The sequence below is a fragment of the Phalaenopsis equestris genome, unplaced genomic scaffold (genome assembly GCF_001263595.1).
Source record: "Phalaenopsis equestris unplaced genomic scaffold, ASM126359v1 Scaffold000329, whole genome shotgun sequence".
In the NCBI taxonomy this organism is placed as follows: domain Eukaryota; kingdom Viridiplantae; phylum Streptophyta; class Magnoliopsida; order Asparagales; family Orchidaceae; genus Phalaenopsis; species Phalaenopsis equestris.
The window spans coordinates 101,757-114,613 of record NW_018164771.1 but is presented as its reverse complement, the minus strand read 5'-3'; the positions used below and the strand labels follow the sequence as shown (position 1 = coordinate 114,613).

At 34.9% G+C, this 12,857-nt stretch overlaps 2 protein-coding genes and 1 pseudogene across 2 annotated transcripts in view; 2 read left to right on the top strand and 1 right to left on the bottom strand.

The window, feature by feature from the left end:
• LOC110025760 (CRM-domain containing factor CFM2, chloroplastic) overlaps positions 1-9,085 on the top strand; it is a 56,030-nt gene extending 46,945 nt beyond the window's left edge. The window contains 1 exon segment of the mRNA XM_020726406.1: positions 8,704-9,085. The gene's annotated coding sequence lies outside the window, so the exon portion shown is untranslated.
• Positions 1-12,857, bottom strand: part of LOC110025770 (exportin-4-like) — a gene marked incomplete at its 5' end in the record, with an annotated part of 120,471 nt that overhangs the window by 14,543 nt on the left and 93,071 nt on the right.
• LOC110025767 overlaps positions 1-12,857 on the top strand; it is a 25,934-nt pseudogene that overhangs the window by 762 nt on the left and 12,315 nt on the right.

Sequence of the window (12,857 nt, the reverse complement as noted above, 5' to 3'; positions counted from 1 at the left end):
TATATATATATGTCTTATATGCATCAATTTTACATGATTTTTCTAGTATTTTATTTGTTTTTTATGTATTTATCATAAATTTACATTTAAGAAAGATTTTTTTTAGTATTTTGCAGGATGCGAGTGTTTAATATGAACGATTTGGAACGTGAAAATCTAGCAAAAAAGTGACTTGAGTCGGCGTGATCACGCCTGAAAACAACATGACCTCGTCACCTACGGTGTGACCACGCGAACTCTAGCATAATTGCGGTGTGACTACGCCGCAATTGGGCGTGACCATGCCGTGTCTTTCAGCATATTGGCGTGACCACGCCGACAATCGGGAAAATAATTTAGGAAGGAAAAATTGATTTCCAAATCTGTGGTTCTTGCTATAAAATTGTTTTTTAGGGCTTTTTGGAGGAGGTTTTGGATCAAGGTCATTGGAGGCTGTTGGAGGCAAGGGTTGGAGAGAGTTTTGAGTGCTTTCTTGAAGTTCTTCTTTCTCCCTTGGTTGAAAATTTCATGGGTGAGTTTTTCTCTGTTTTATGAGTTGTGAGAGATCTTTATATGAGAGGAAGGATTGCTACTATTGTGGAGAAGACAAATTATTGTAAGTTTAACATATTTATGTTTCTAGCAATGAAATCCTGCATAATTTTTTTTGTTATGGTTTTTTCGACGATGCATGAATAAATTCATTTCTTCGTGTCTCTGTGATGTAGGGTAGTGGATTTAATCGTGATATTTTTGAAATGTTTTTCCGTTAATGTTTTCTTTGTGTTTTCATGTCATTTTTTGTTGGCTAACCTATAAAAGTCATTTACTTCTAGTCTGACTAATTAATATATTAAAATATTTCGTGAAACTGCGACATTTAACTGTTGCATAGTGGAAACGAATGGTTAACCATAAAACTCCGAGAGAACATATTCCAGTGGAATTCTGAAATTATTCCAGGCGATCACAACATTTATGTGGAATGCCATGAGGACTGAAGAAGTCTCAACTCAATGGATTCTAGACTTCTTTTGATCTAGACATATACATAATGAGTAATATATCTCTGATTGACAACAATTACATAGGAAAATATTTAGGAAAATCGCGATCGCCACGATCCCTGAATCACAGAGGTGTGAATCTCATTATTCATGAAGGAACTCACAAGATCTTTTTCGTTATTTTTGTATCCTATTGCCGACAATGTGCTCTATTTTTGGTAGAGACTTAAACCTTCTTCGCAATCATGCCAAATTATGTTCACTAAATTTGTAAACTAGAGTTTTTTTTCTGCGGAAATAGTTGTTAAGACTTTCTTCATGGGATCGATACGCAGACACTTACCGCAGACAACTTGATAAACACATTTGCCCTGTATGACCAACTTTGTGGTAATTTTTTAGCGTCTTTGTCCTGGAAAGACGCTAATAATTATTTTTTATTTTAGGAGAATTTTATTTGAAAGACTTAGGATCTTGGTTTGACACTTTTATCTTATTATTTTTCCTATTTATTTTCTGCTTATTATTTCTGTTGATTGCATTTGTATTGCTGTTGTGTTTTTTTGTAGGTGCTGAAAAAAGCCGAAAAAAATTAAAAGCTAAAAAACCAATAAAAAATGTTCCAACACTTTGAAAAGACAAATCCCCATAAAAGTTATTTTACATCTTTTGTGGAGTGTAACAAAACATTGATGACTAGCCTTCACAATCTTTACCCCCTGACATAGGAGCTAGGTTTGATCACACTTCTTCCAATGCCTACAACCCCAACTTACCCAAACTCTAATTGGAACATTAATGACATTAGTATAGCAAGCCAACATTGGGGGAGAACTCAAGCCAAACTTGTAGAAAATTGGGACAACTTGGGCAAGGACCACATTTGTAAAACTCAACATTGGGAAGTCACCTCTAAACCCCATATTAAGGAAAATAACATGTCGTTAGAAGAATTTGTGGTAAATTTAAAGAATGAATCAAACATTGACACCCAATGTTGGTCGACCTACCCAATGTTTAATAGGAACAAAAATAACCCTAGAGTAGGCAACCAGAAATCAAAGTACGCCCCCCAAGTCGATCCTATAGGAATTTAGAGTAACCATGATAGTGACAACTCTGAAAAAAATCAGTATTTGGAGGAAATAGTGATAAACCCAGGAAAGGAGTTATAAAGCCAAGTTGCTGCCCTTAGAAATATAGAAAATCAAGTTGAAGAGTTAGCTAACATATTAACTAATGAACTCCAATGGATGTTATGGGTAGCAGAGGGCCATACCTTTGAATCTAAAGAGTTGATCTCTGAAGAGCATGCTGAGTTGGATGAGTTTTGTTGGAGGGTGGCTGAGGAAGAATCTGCTCTTCTTTTTAAGGTAACCTCGAGCATTGTTAGAGAAGGAGTGCCCAAGAGGAAGAGTTGGAAGACAACCCTAGGGAAGAGGGTAATCAAGTAGAGTTTGATCCAAAACCTGAAGAACCTAGGGTGAACCCATACCAAAATTTAGGAAACTTAGAATTATCTTTTAGGGACTGATTTCTTACAACTTTCGAGGAAAACACTGATATGAAAATAGGGGAAATAATTAGGAGAATTCTGGATTTAGAAAAAAATTGTAGGAATGATAATTTGAATCAATCCCCTACATACCCTCAGGAAGAACTGAGAAGAAAAAGTTGCACGAAATTTAATTTTGAGGATTTAGTAGAAATTCCAGAGTAAACAAAAGATTGTGCTTTTGATCGAGGATTACATTGAAATTTTGATCCTGGAGTAAGTCTTTTTCGTTAGACTGAGGACATTAAATTAAACATTATCTTGGGAGGCAACTTAAGTGATATCTGATGTGTTGAGCACATTTCTTTTTTTTTATTTTTTGCAATTGTTTTAAAATTCATTTTAAATTTTCCTTTGATATTTACTTTAAAGTTTGCTTTGAAATTGCTTTAAATTTTTATTTGAACGAGTCTTGTCCCTCCACAGAGCGATTTATGCATCGTTACATATTTCTCATTCTTGTTTTCTAAGATTCATGTGATGACTCTTTCATTTACCCATTTTTCCTGCACTTATTTGTTTTTTAATTCATTGCTACTTCATGTCATTCATATGTTGGAAAGAAGCAAGTTTGAGGTGGGAGAAAATACCTTTTTTACAAACCTAAAAGTAGTTCATATAGCTTAGTAAAAGATTCAATATTCACAAAGTAACTCTATTAGAAATTCTAATGTATTCAAATTGATTGTCAAATTTATTAAAGGGAGGATAAATGTCATTTAAGATAAATTAACCTTAATGATTTAATAATAAGTTTTAAGAAATGAACAACTTTAATCTTTTTTTAAAGAAATCTATAGATTGTTAAAAAAGTGTAATTTAAATATTAATTGGTCAACCAAAAATATTTTTAAATTTTATTAAGTTTATTTTTAACCAATTAATATTGTCTCAATTTTAAACTGACGGAATAACCTAAAGGTATGACCTAAAGGTATGGCACGAAAATATCATAATTGAAATTTATTGCCTAAGAAAAACTACATTCCTTCATATTTAAAAATCGAAAAGAAAAAGTTACTAATTAGATATAGTAATTCTCAATTGAAAACGAAAAAAATATAAAAAAAATGTTAAGAAATGAAAAGCTCTGAGAATTAAGTAATAAAGATTTCATAATATTTTAATGAGACTCCTTTAAAGTTTTCTTCAAAGAAAAAAGTTAAGTAATTTTAAGTTGGTCAAATTCACTAAGATTGACTTTAAAGACATTCGAGGTTAGTGAAAGATATTTTAAATAACACCAATTTAAAAATCTAAGGGATTTCTTAAGGACGTAACAAAGAAAATTAAGGAAAAAGTTAAGTTATTAATTATTGAAGACAATTGATTTTGAGATGACATTTAAAACACTATTATTTCACTTTTATAAACAAGTTGAATAGTTAAAAACCTACAGGATTACCTATTATTCTCATAAGATCCCAGCTAAGCTATGAGATTACTTGAGGGCAAATAACGAGGTAAGTTTGAGGCTATTGATATGCGTTAATTTTACGTGATTTTATATATGTTTTTATTTGTATTTACATGTTATTGTTATGTATTTATCGTAGATTTACCTTTGTAAAAGGTTTTTCTTTGATATTGCGCAGGATGCAGGTGTTTAATACAAACTATTTCAAACGATACTATCCAGCGAAAAAGTGACCTGAAGCAGCGTGACCACGCCTGGAAGCAGCGCGACCATGCCACCTATCGAAGAACTGCGGCGTGACCACGTCAGATCCGACTTGATCTCACCAACTCTAGCAGAGCTGCGGTGTGACCACGCCGCCCCCTTCAGCACTATGGTGTGACCACGCCGACGAGGGGTAAAACACTTTAGAAAGGAAATTTGCTTGTCAAATCCACGGTTCTTGCTATAAAACTGATTTTTAGGGTTTCTTGGGGGAGGTTCTCGATCAGAGAGTCATTAGAGGCTGTTGGAGGCAAGAGTTGGAGAGAGTTTTGATTGTTTTCTTGAAGGTTTTCTTTCTCCCTTAGTTGAAATCATCAAGGGTGAGTTTTCTCTATTTTATGAGTTGCGAGAGATCTTTGTATGAGATGAAGGATTGCTACTATTGTGAAGAAGACAAAAATTTTGTAAGTATAACTTGTTTTTGTTTCTTGCAATGAAATTATGCATAGTTCTTTTTATTATGGTTTTCAAGACGATGCGTGATTAAATTTTTTTCTCTGTCTATATGATGTAGGGGTGCTGATTTAATTGTGGTTTTTTCGATTTTTTTTTTGTTAGCGTTTTCTTTGTGTTTTCATGGCCTTTATTGTTTGTTAACCTATGAACGTCATTTACTCCAAGTTTGGCTTACTAGGATGTTTGGATATTTCACCCCTAACCATTGTGTAGTGGAAATGAAAGGCTAACTTCATAGATTTTAGTTTCACCCCTAACCATTGTGTAGTGGAAATGAAAGGTTAACCATAGAATTCCGAGAGAATAGACATATTCCAGTGAAATTCTGCAATCATTATAGGGGATCAGAGCATTTATACATAATGTCATGAGAATTGAGGAAGTTTTAACTTCATAGATTTTAAGCTTCTTTTAATCTAGACATAAGCATAAGGAGTAAAATATTCTCGATTGATATCAATCACGTAGAACATTTAGAAAAGTCACGATTGCTTTCGAATCACAGAGGCATGGGTCTCAGCATTTTTGAAGGAACTCACAAGATCTTTCTCGTTGTTTCTATTTCCTGTTGCCTGCAATTTACTCAATTTTTTCTAGAATCTTAGGAATTGAACCTTCTTTGCAATCACGCCAATCTAAATTTACTAAATTAGTAAACTAGGGTTTTTTCTGCTGAAATAATTGTTAAGATCTTTCTCATGGGATCGATACGCGAACTCTTATACCGTAGACAACTCGACACTTTCGCTTGCATCATACAACCAACTTACTTCGCAGTAAGTTTTGGCGTGTCATTGCTCAGGGTAAAGAGGAATAGACCCCGCTCTAAATAGGGGTAAACCATGCTTAGATGGACCGATTGGTCCCTTCTATGCCTGGACCGAACCAGTTCTGAACGAATGTGTGGAAATTGTCGTGCATATGGGGCAAAAGATACCCCGCATTAGCTACTTTTCTATCACACAACGACATCATGACATTTTCTTCCGTTTAATCTTCGACAATTATGGCTTCGGTGACATGTTTAGCGTTTCGGGTGTTGGTAAGGGCAGAAGGTGTAGTAAGGACAGTTTGAATGGAAATGAAGGAGAAACTTTTTTTCGCTCGTATCAGAGCAAGTCTAACCTTAGTTTTAAACCACACAACTGCAACAAAGAGGTGGTACAAGAGAGTTGTTAGATGGAAGGGACCTGGTCTGGGATGGCTGGAACAGTAGCTAGTGGGAAGGGGAGGGGATTTCTAGTGACTGGAATAGCGATGGAAGCAAGCGTGAGCGCTGGAATTGTCAGGGCAACAAAGAGGGTGGCTGCAATAGTGATGGGGGCAAGGACAGAGACGACAGGGAGGCGTGAAGCTCAATGATAGTGGCGATGGGGAGGTTACGGAGGAGGGGGAGGTTGAGGATAGTCACCAGCTTGGAGCGATATACAACCAAAGCATAACTTGTCTTCGGATGCAGCCCTAGAAGGGAACACGAGGAAGCCGATGGATGTATTGATAGAAAACTCACAAAAACTGACCTAAAACATGAAAGCAGTATATCTATAGACAAGGTAAATAGGAGTGGACCCCACTCCAAATAGGAATGAAATCAACTTAATGGAAGCATCGACCTGCCCAAGCCGCAATCTCCAATGGTACTGTAGCAGAGATCGCAGACGGCTCCATTCGGGATGGCTTCCCTAGAAGGGAACACGAGGAAGCCGATGGATGTATTGATAGAAAACTCACAAAAACTGACCTAAAACATGAAAGCAGTATATCTATAGACAAGGTAAATAGGAGTGGACCCCACTCCAAATAGGAATGAAATCAACTTAATGGAAGTATCGACCTGCCCAAGCCGCAATCTCCAGTGGTACTGTAGCAGAGATCGCAGACGGCTCCATTCAGGATGGCTTCATGCGGTATTGTAGCTAGAATCGGAACATTAGTAGAATATGTGGAGGGGTCCTTGCGGGCAGCTCCTGGGTCACCAACTTTATTGCTGCGTCTTGTGTCAACTTCCTCGTTATTTTTGATGATATGTGAATAAACTCCTCGCTATCATTCAAGCACAAATATTTATGATCAATTCTTTTGTATTACCATATTTTGCACTTTGTTTCTAGCTTTGCAAATTACATTCCTAACCCTTTTTAGTACTGTCAGGTTTTATCTGCTTTACTCATCTTTCATAACACTCCTAGATATAGTAGTTGCTAATTTCATTTCTCGCTGTGAATCAAATCTTCTTGGGCAGTTTGTTCTTAACTGTCTTACATCTCTTGCACATGAACCATCCCATGCTGCTTAACCATCCTTTCTTTACCACATTCATCCAAAAGGAAAATCCATAAGCATGCAAGCTCACACACTAACATCTACCCACACATGCCAATGATTGGGTTTTTTAAGGAGAACTGATCAAGTTTCAATGAATTATATTTATAAAAAGAAAGATTTACATACATACCACTCAATTCCTATTTATTTACATATTTAAGACCTAAACTCTAATTTTTACATACATGCCACTTTGTCTATGCATGAAAAGATGTATTTCATTTTTTTAAAGTTAGAATGGTGGTATTTTTTATGTGATATGAAAGATTTGGCTGGTTTTAATGTAGAAAACAAAATTTAGGTGTTAGATATGTATATACATAGGAATTTGGTTGTATATATGTATACACATAGGAATTTGGTGGTATATATGTATATGCCCCTTTTAAAAATAAATTGTTTTACCAGCTCAAAAATACCTTGCGGCTTGCACCTTGCCCATGGATTATTAGAAGAATTTAAGGATTCCTCACTCATATGTCAATGCTATTTCCCTCTCCGCCTTTAGCTGCCTCCATCTTGCTCCTTCCCTTTTTCTCATATTCTCTTTTCTTTGTGCTTACCTTTCCATTGTTCATTGTGATTACCATCATCGCCAATTTCTATCAGGGTGACTGGTTTGAATGGTTTTTTTTTTTTTCTTTTTCTTGAAGTTATCTTTGGTGGTATATATGTATATGCCCCTTTTAAAAATAAATTGTTTTACCAGCTCAAAAATACCTTGCGGCTTGCACCTTGCCCATGGATTATTAGAAGAATTTAAGGATTCCTCACTCATATGTCAATGCTATTTCCCTCTCCGCCTTTAGCTGCCTCCATCTTGCTCCTTCCCTTTTTCTCATATTCTCTTTTCTTTGTGCTTACCTTTCCATTGTTCATTGTGATTACCATCATCGCCAATTTCTATCAGGGTGACTGGTTTGAATGGTTTTTTTTTTCTTTTTTTTTTTCTTGAAGTCATCTTTTGCTGCCATCTCCACTTTTATTGCATCAGTCTTCCTAATTTATTGTTGTTGTTAGAATTGTTGTCATAAACTCCTTAATGTTGCTTCTGCTGAAACCCTTGTTTCTCGTTGTCTTAACTGGTAAGCTGAGTAGTAGATTAGTGAAATAATATAAATAACAATGATTAATCAGAATTGAAGATAAATTATGTAATTTTAGTTGTTACGATGATTTTGATTACATGCTGAAATTATGATGCATCTGAAACCATTCCTTTCACTTAAAAAATAGACTAATTTGTGTTTCGTACTCAAAATGAATGTAAAATATTGAATTTACAGAGGACTTTTCGAGTAGAAGTTATTTTTAAAAAGTTTAACAAATTTATACGCAAAATCACCATTTATTTTTTTTATTAATATTTGTTTGTGGATATTTGACATTTTAGAGATTTTGCTTTCGACTTTTAGTTGTACTATAGTTGCTGCTATTTTTTGGGAGTCTTGTGGACTTTGGATTCAGGTAATACTTCTCAAGCTAGGTGATTGCATTTGTTATGGGATAAACATATTTTAGTAGGGGGTTTTTCTTTACACTTCCTGTAGGTTTTAACTTCATAATAATAAAATTTTTCATACTTTTATAGTTTTATTTAGTCATTGCTATTCTTGTGTTTATGTTAATATGATATTTGATTTATAGCTTGTTTTCTTATGATGTTTATTGCTTAAATTCATTTCTCTTGAAATAAACAGATCCTAAGTTGTGGGAATAATGTTAATAGTGAAGATGAAGATGATTGTGGCTCACACAACAATAAATAAATATATACATATATCTAAGAATGCTTGGACAACAAACTCTTCAAGCTTCGGCATCACCTCCTTTCTTATGATCATGTTTCCCTGCCATCCCACAGAAACACAGGATTCCGCATTTCATGAAGCCCGGCTCCTACGTTCCCTGAAGTCTGGCTCCCGTACCTCACGAATTCACAGACATTCTGTGTTTGTATTTGCCTAATAATCCGGATATATTTATTAAAATGTATCTTATTTAACTTTACCATTTGAAATAAAATTAAAGTTATTCTGTACGGAATTTGTCCTTGAATCTGCCAATCATGCTCCTGATGCTTCCAACTTGGTCCGACATAGTGCATTTTCTTTTCCTTGTCAATTCCTTCAATTGCTTGAATAATCAACATTATTTAGTACTTAAGGCTGTCTCAAAACCATTCTCTTTATTTGCGTTAAAAAACAAAGATAATTGGAATTAATATTTCAAAAGTTTGCTTTGAGAAAAGATGGGCTTTTAAAATTATTTCAATGTCTTGCTTTTAAACTACCTTTGTAAAAGCAGTCCAACCAAATGGGCCATAAATGATCATTTTGTTTAGATTGACAAAGCCTGTCATAGGAAAGTGCATTACATGTCAGAACTAAGGGTGTAAATAAGATAGGTTTGAACGAGTTCAATTATAGTTTTACTCGACCTATTAAGCAAGAAATTCAAGATGTTCTGTATTTGTTTGGTTCATTTGCTAAATGAGCTAAACATGATCAAATATAAATTACAGTTTAAGTGTGTGCAGCCCGTGCCCACACATAACAAATATAATACATATATAATTAAGAATTTATCAAGTCAATTATTATCAAATAAATTCTTGTTTGTGTTAGCTTCTTAAATTGTAATTTAAGCTTATAAAAATAAGTTGGGCTCCGGCTAATTTTTAAGCAGAGCATAGTCTAGCATGAACGACAGTCTTTTTTTAACAACCCTAAGTTAGAACCTTGCAATCATCCGCGAAATTATGCCTCGGATACACCCAGTTCTACATGAAAATTACCCCGGAATTCATAACAAAGACTGAGGTTTAAGCCCATATGGACACAAATCGGTTGAGAACTTCACATAATTTGCTTAAAAAATCAGCCACTACTAACAAATATTCTCAAAACACTTCCAAGGAATCTAGTTAATAACATCCAGACCAACAATCCTATATGTACATAGAACTGAGTAGTACGCCATATAACACCCACTTTTTACCATAAAACAGAACTATCTCACACTCTATCCCTTGTGGAAGTGCTGGTAGGATTGAACTGCATGTCAAGTCCCAGCTGAAGATCTAATCCCCTAGAACTGGTTATTGTACCCACTACTGGCTTCATAATCACAGGCCAGCTATTCTTATGGCTATTTGGCTGCACCATGCCAAAAACACATGAACTCTGCTGAGCTCGAGCTGAACTCGCCTTGGATGGTGTAAAGATCCCCGTTTTAAAGTTTTTTTCAGACTCAGATGAGTCTTGTTCATAGACCCATGGTACAACACAGTTGTATTCTGAACCATGGGTTTTAATAAGAGGCTGAAGATAGCAGTTGATACTGGCCTTCCTTGCCTCTAACTCCAACCTCTTCTTCATCCTCTCCTTCTTATGAGCATTCTGATGACCTCCTAATGCCTGTGAGTTTGGGAATTCCTTCAAGCAGAACTGGCATCCGAACTTTTTTTCCTCACCAGATTCCTGATTCCGGGTCTCACAGCTCTTTCTATGGCTTTCATCGACCAAATAGTTCTTTGTTCCCACCACAAACCGGAACAGCTTGAACCGCTTATCTTCTCCTTTACCCTTCCTGTGATTACCTTCTGCAGAAGTAGAGCCTGGATCCTTCTCCATATCTAAGAGCTTCGGAGAATTCTATTTCTCATATGATTACTGAACTAGTTTTCTGAGTGCCACTACTTATACTGCATTCGCATCTGGTAGAGGGAAAGGCATTATTGATCCAAAAAAGAAAATCATCAATTTCAGAAAAAGAGAAAAGATAGATAATCATGATAATCATACCTATCAGGTTAGCAGACTGTAGTCCTCATTCAGCAAACTTTTACATATCATATACAAAAGAATAACCACCAAAGGCTACATGAAATGCTTCACATCTATAAGATATTAAGATAATATTATATCTTTACGGTGATTAATTCCATTTGATGTTTAGTTTATTTATCACCTAGGTGGCATCATAGAAGATCTGTGCAATCTTTGAATGCTAAAAAGCAGGAAATCATCTACTCGCTCTAGAAAAAAGAAACATATGATATGACATTTTTATTATTAAGAGAAAAGCGTCAAAATATTCCCTTAACATTTTTCAGGTGGTCATTTTAGTCTCATAGTCCCAAAAAGTGTTTAAGTTGGTCCTCATACTCTCATAAAATGGACTAAAATAGTTTCGATGGAGGACTATTTTAGCCTCAATTTAAAAAGTTTGGGGACAAATTTGACACTTCTATAAAATATGGGACTAAAGTTGCGGTGATGTAAACATTCAGGGTACTATTTTGACATCATTTTAAGCAAAATCTTCCAGAATTATGCCTCATTGAACCAAAAGACACCTGTTTTCTGAATATTTGTGCAGGAAGCTGACACGTTAGCCACACATTAAGTTCTGAGACAGCAACATATATTGCTGATGGATAAAGGAACTATGCTTCCCCATGAAGGATTCCTGACAGGTAGATATCTTACTAAAAAAAGAAAACTAGGTATTTGCTGATTGGATAACAGTACAATGGAAACTGAGTTTACATAGGAACAAAACCAGTTATGGAAGCAGTAGAATATTATAAGTGGGAGCTGAGGTAGGCAGAAACACAATAATGATCATATCAGAACATATCTTCTTTTAAAATCAACAGCATCAGGTCATAGGAGAAACAAAGTCATCACCTTCAATCATTTAGACATACAGGCCAAGGAACTTGCAAGTGATAGTTGTTGAGTTGGGACCCACATCATAAAGCAGCCAATTACTTTTTAAATTATTTTTATATTTTGATGAATTTTATTCTGCTGCCACATGGCAGAAAATATTCATTATAATCATAGAAGTTTGGGAACAAGGTGGGTATCAGTCATCAAAGTGCTCTTCTGCTCTACAACTCCTACCTACAATATCTTTATGGGAAATTTAAATCATATTACACAATATTCTTATGTATTTACATATCCAACACCCAAACTTTAATATTTACACTCAGAACACATTGGTGTCATAAAATTATGCATGAAAATGTGTATTTCTCATTTAAAAAGATGTTGATTGTTGTATTTTTATGTGATGTTAAAGATTTGAGTGGTATGCGTGCAATTATGAATGTTAAGGTGTTAGGCATGTAAATATGCAAGAATTGTGTGTTATGCATGTTAATGCCCCCCTATCTTTATTTAATTCTGCTTTCATGTGCAGTTACCACCAGAGCAAGTTTCCTGTTAAACAGAAAAAAGTAGGTTGGTACATAGAAAAATGTTATAAAATTAAATGAATATGTTAGGGAGATGGTGGTGGGCGCTGTTGAGGGCTGATTGATTAATGAAGTTGGTTTCTTCCATTGCATCATTTGTGGTATTTTAATGAACAAAAAATAATAGTCAGAACTATCTTCTAAGTAGCCATTAGATTAATAATTTAAGCTCATTATGTAGGCTTAGAAGAATCTGAGCTTTTAATTGTTATATATTTTTTATTTGATGGTTTTCATATGTGCAGGTTCTCATGATTAATTTTTTAGCTGGATTTTATTGCTCAAGAGCTGTATGAATATTTCATCCTAGCTCTGAATGAATCAAAAATAAATTACAAAGCTGTTAGGTTCAATTATCTATAAAGCGTAGCTGCGAAAAAAGCTTCCCTAGAAAACTCTTTTAAGCAAAGATTTGGGCAGCTGCAGTTTATTAAGAAGCAGTTGTTAAGCTAGTGAAGAATAATCTGATGTTGCAAAAAGTTACGAAGGTTATTACAATTTTTTTTATAAAAAAGTCAGACCGTAACTGGAAAGCTGCCACCACATCTAGCCATGATTGATTAGAAAATGTTAATTTTAGCGGCA